Here is a 6,135-nt window from a genome sequence, read left to right as displayed (position 1 = left end):
ATTAAAGTTAAGTTTGTTTCTTTTTCACTTCCCATGTTTATGTCTCGTTAATACATCACACTGGGAAATTAAGTGACAATAGATATGCAATATACAGGTACATGTGCGCGCATTTTAATGGGGAAAAAAACGATTCGTCTTTCATTGCATAACGTCTAGCTGAATATCTCACATTCTAACGAAATCTCGAAATAATTATTTCATTATATGCGGTGCGATGTTTACAGGCGATTGAGTGAATATTATGACACTAAAGCAACTTTTAAATACATTGTCACACTACGCGCGAATAAACAGTTATGCAGGTGTTGCTGTTAGCAAATACCTAGCCTGTATATGTATATATTTTTGTGGATACATGTATTACATATTTTCGTTGATATGTGGATATATTTAGCACAAAGACAAAAAAAAGTTTATGAAAGATGAATTAGTGCCTTGATATATTCAACGAGGTGTGTATCATCGTTTAATGGGTCATTCAATAAAAGTATGTTTGGAGGAGATATCAAAGGAGCTGCCCAATATACACAGTGTCGTCCGGTGAACTACCACCCCATCCTGTCCGTAAGAGTTATGTAATCGGTACACAAATATATTTGATGCGATAAGATTTATAGACTAATAAAATCAATTGTAAGACCGCAAAGACCATAAAACCGAATTAAATATGTCTTGGTATCATCTCTTGTGTATCAGATGATGGTAATGACTTGAAATGTTTTAACGTTAAATTAGGAAGGAGAGACATTAAAGTGTTTTATAATACTTGGGAACATGAGCAATAAGATGTAGCAACATAAACATGCATGGAATGGAATAGAGAAAATGGTGAAAACAAAAAGAAAAGGATTTTAAGACAAAATTATTGAATTAAATAACTTGCCTGAACCCAAGGGGTACCAAAACTTGTTTGTCAGTTATTCGGGTTTTGTAGACTGTTGAATTGGACTCATGTGTGTACGTAGGGTACACATATCTATTGCAAGTTTTAGTACTCATACACTTTTTCTTTTTGTGTTGATATGATTTCTATTTTCGTACATGATATGATTTCATTTGTATCTTTGGCTGCTCTGTTTATATATCTTGTAGTAGTTGTCTGTCCCTCATAAATTGACATTGCTGCCTCGGTATTGCATCTCTTGACTACAGGAGATCTACAACATGTAGCGGATCTAACTGCAATTCTTGTTTTAACCAAGCCCGGGTTTGACATTCAAGTAACTCGATTCAGGTTGATTGCAAGATATGCATACCTCGTCATAGTGATTGTTGTGAATTCCTCAAAGTTTTGTTTGTTTGTTAGTTGTTTAACGCCGCACTTAGCAATATTTCAGCTATATGACGGCGGTCTGTAAATAATCGAGTCTGGACCAGACAATCCAGTGATTGACATCATGTGCATCGATCCACGCAATTGGGATACGATGACATGCATCAACCAGTTCAGCGAACCTGACCACCCGATCCCGGTAGTTGCCTCTTACGACAAGCGGATTTAGCCCCAGAATGTGCTCATTCGAATTAGGAACGAAAGTAATTGCTTATCATGAGTATATATGATACAGTTAAAAGTTACTTGTACACTGTAGATGTATTCACTTTAAAGTCGTATACGACCTTCGCGAGTGAGTTGAATGATCCAGGTTAACTGGAACAAAGTCTAGAAAGGATTATAAAGTTTTGTATTTGGTAATATGTAGGTTTGTTAAATATGATTTTTTTAATTCCTTTTATTCAAAATTTAAAAAAATAATTATGCGCTGAAAAATAGAGCTGACTTGATGGGAGATATGGCGTTAGCCACCTGAGATTGTCTGGTGGACACGGTGTAACCTTACTGTGCCATCACCCTGGTTGTTGTTGTCGTTGTTATAAGGGATTGGGAGCTATAGCTCATTGCATTTTTGGTTACAGTCTGTCTCACTAAAGTGGACATGTGCAGGTGAACTCTGTTCAATTAGTATATGAAATGCCCCAATCTGTGAACTCAAGACCATAATAACCCGAGAGTAAATCCACATGCGTCTGCCTTTCCCCTCGTTCACCTGAAATTCAGTGACAATGTTGCTGAACAGTTGAATCTGATGGACGTATTGTGCAGAACCTGTTTGACACTATTGGTTCCAGGACCACTAACACTGGGAAGAGTGGCACTCTGAGCTGAAAAAAGTTTGGTCCTAACCGCCCTAACATCTACAAGTTTGTAAGCTTTTTGACAGAAATTAACAGTCCCATGCTGAGACCTTTCTCAAAATTCAGGCCAGTGGCAGGCTGCCAACAAAGAGAAGAAATTATCGCAACCTCGACAAAAGTGTGCTCAGTCAAACGATGAACTTACGACCGGCAGAAAACAACTCCAGTTGAGTATGCCCGATGCTGTATCTCAGCGTGTTGGCCTGAAAATTTAAACATGCCAATTAAATCCATAATCGTATAATCATTTTTAATAGAAACCGTATCTTAATTTGTTCTTGCACTGTATCATATCGTGTATTTCATCTGTATATGTGTAATGTGTATATGTATACATGACTACACATTTACCGCATATTCTGCAACAGACAATAATTAATCACCTTATGATTGTCTCTCCATTTACCATGGCTGACTGCACTAATACCCTTTTAACAGTGGACACCGATTTCAGTATTCATGTAGGCTTTTTGTTTAAAAAGGAATATGTAGGAAATTATATGTAACAATTAACTGTGTACTAATTAATTACATGTTTGAATGTTATCAGTTTTGTGTTCTGAGATACAATGATGTAAGCATCTTCTACAATTAACAATACATGTATATAATAAAATACAGAACTCTCTGCCGGAAATTTTTCGTGGAAATCATTCGATCAAGTATAAATGACTGCGTGACACAACAAATCAACTATTTATACCCGGTAAAAGAAACTGGCTTATTTTAGGAACAGTGCTATATCAGGACAATTGAAATTTCTAACCAAGCAGATACATTAGAGACAGTGACTAGACTACATTTACGTAATCCGTATCAATCAAAGGTGTAAAATATCTGAAAATCATATCTGTCGGAGACCTACCAAAGTTACCAAGATTTATTATTACTATATTTATTACAATGCAAATACTTTAGTGATACAGTTTTCTGAGGAGAGGGCATACATACAAGTATGTTGCTTCCGTGTGTGAATGCAGGTGATACTTGGCATCTCAGTTCTCAGTTTTATACCGGTTGTATATCTGAATTTGTATATGGAACCATGCGTACAGCATGACAATTACTTGCTAGTCGTCAGTCTACAACGCACATAACACGGTCAAACAATTTTGGGCACCACTTTTGCAAGTTATTTATAACAATAATGTTTTATTAAAATCTATTTCAATTTGTTTTCACTATTTTCCCTATTCCATTCCATGCATGTTTATGTTGCTACATCTTATTGCTCATGTTCCCAAGTATTATAAAACACTTTAATGTCTCTCCTTCCTAATCTAACGTTAAAACATTTCAGGTCATTACCATCATCTAATACACAAGAGATGATACCAAGACATATTTAATTCGGTTTTATGGTCTTTGCGGTCTTACAATTGAATTTATTAGTCTATAAATCTTATGTCTAGTACATATTTTCACAAACAGGGCTGTTAGCTGATATAAGGAAGGTAACATCCAGTTGAATTCCCAGTTGACGTCTTTACTATTTTTTCATCAAATATGAGGACTGTATACGACATACGTTAGTCTCTCAACGACGTTTCTACAATTAATATTTTGAATATGCCGTTGATATGCCAGTTGTGACAGGGATGGTGGTATGGTAGCTGTAGCAGACAGATTGACAGTCGTTGTTACGTGCGTCACTAGGTAATTAGTACGGCATTGACCTTGTTGATTGTTACTATACTTTGAGGATTACCTCTGTGGCCAGTGGCGGACGTAATTCAAACTCCTTCCACACTGACGCCGCATCAAATATATTTGTGTACCGATTACATAACTCTTACGGACAGGATAGGGTGGTAGTTCACCGGACGACACTGTGTATATTGGGCAGCTCCTTTGATATCTCCTCCAAACATACTTTTATTGAATGACCCATTAAACAGTGATACACATCTCGTTGAATATATCAAGGCACTAATTCATCTTTCATGAACTTTTTTTTGTCTTTGTGCTTAATATATCCACATATCAGCGAAAATGTGTAATACATGTATCCACAAAAAAAATATAGATATACAGGCTAGGTATTTGCCAACAGCAACACCTGCATAACTGTTTATTCGCGCGTGGTGTTTTAGATCGTAATTGACCGAGAGCAGGTATTGTAGAATCACCTGTAAATGATGCCGACACAGTAATTAGATATAACGTACTAATGAGAATATGAGAATTATCATAAGAAGGCTGTTTTTTTCTGAACTGTTAACATTTTCATACCAAAAAAGACAATGCATTTAAAAGTTGCTTTAGTGTCATGATATTCACTCAATCGCCTGTAAACATCGCACCGCATATAATGAAATAATTATTTCGAGATTTCGTTAGAATGTGAGATATTCAGCTAGACGTTATGCAATAAAAGACGAATCGGTTTTTCCCCTTTAAATACGCGCACGTGTACCTGTTTATTGCATATCTATTGTCACTTAATTTCCCAGTGTGATGTATTAACGAGACATAAAAATGGGAAGTGAAAAAGAAACAAAATAAACTTTAATTCGTTGAAAAATAACGCCAATGAATTGGTGTACACGCGAATGAATCTGTATGATAAACTGTCAAAACGTTTTGAGAGATAAGGCCGGGTTCATTAAAGATCGTTGCAATTTGTAAAAAAGGTGAATTTTGTAAAACTTCTGCAAAGGAAACATCCAACCAAAGGCCCTTTTAAAATAGTAATGTAATGATAAATACAAAGTGTGTTTCACATGATACAATAAACTTTGTAAACAATTAGTTAATTCTTTAAAGGGACTGACGAAAACATGGGCGAAATATTTTAATAACGCCAAAATTTAGTTGAATTAAGTTAAAATGAGTTGAATCATGTGTCATGCTTATAATCCCTTAATGTATTTGCGAAACTAAAACTGTTGAGCAAAGGAAAATATGCTCGCCCATGGGCCAAACCTTTTTCTCGCCCATGGGCAAAATATTTTAATATCGCTATAAAATCGTTGAATTAAGTTAAAATGAGTTAAATTTCGTGTATGATACTTGATGGACTACAAGTTAAATATTTGCGAAACAAAAACATGAGTTTTGAGTAAAGGAAAATATTCTCGCCCATGGGCCAATCTTCGGGCCAAACTTCGCCCATGGGCAGGTCCATGGGCGAGATGGTGTAAATATTGAGTTTTTGAACTTTTTTTTCATTTTTTCTTCCTTAGTATGTTCCCATGAAAACAGCATGCTTATTTTTGTAACTTTCTGCAGATAATTCCATATTTGGTGTAAATATTGAGTTTTTGAACTTTTTTTTCATTTTTTCTTCCTTAGTATGTTCCCATGAAAACAGCATGCTTATTTTTGTAAATACTTTTGACCGAGACTGGGAAAGGACGGTAGAGTTTCTGGACTTTTGGGTTTCCAGAATTAAAATGGGACGTGTTTTATGTAAACCCTGCTCGTAGATAGATCGTAGCTCATGTTGAGTGATCTATGCACGACACCATGATGACATTCTATTGACTACCTTGCGTATGGTTGCTCTTGGTATTGCCTGCCATTTCACCTGTTCAAAGAGCAAATCCAAGGTGGGTCACGTTGGCTGGTGCTGGGTCTATGGTGTACGTTCACTGCCTGAGGAAATACTACAAATGATCTTTTGGGGATATATCAGGGGACTTAGCGGGCCAGTCCAATGTCCATATGTCCCATCATCAGAGATAATCAGTGACGACCTGGGTAAGATGTGGCCTGGCATTGTCATCTGGCAGTTCAAACTTTCTGCAGATAATTCCAATGGAACAACAAGAGGACGCAAACCTCGTTGGCCTGTCAAATGTCCAATCACAATAATCAAATCTGTTCGCATGCAATATATGATACCGTCCCTATACCAACCAAGTCGCATGCGTGTGTTACAGGTATGTTTAGGTTTAATGTTGAATGTCCGTGCACGTCTCATGTCACGTCTCA

Source organism: Haliotis cracherodii, unplaced genomic scaffold (genome assembly GCF_022045235.1).
Source record: "Haliotis cracherodii isolate W230 unplaced genomic scaffold, xgHalCrac1.p SCAF_27, whole genome shotgun sequence".
In the NCBI taxonomy this organism is placed as follows: domain Eukaryota; kingdom Metazoa; phylum Mollusca; class Gastropoda; order Lepetellida; family Haliotidae; genus Haliotis; species Haliotis cracherodii.
The sequence above is the reverse complement of the archived record's forward strand: the minus strand, read 5'-3'. Positions refer to the sequence as shown.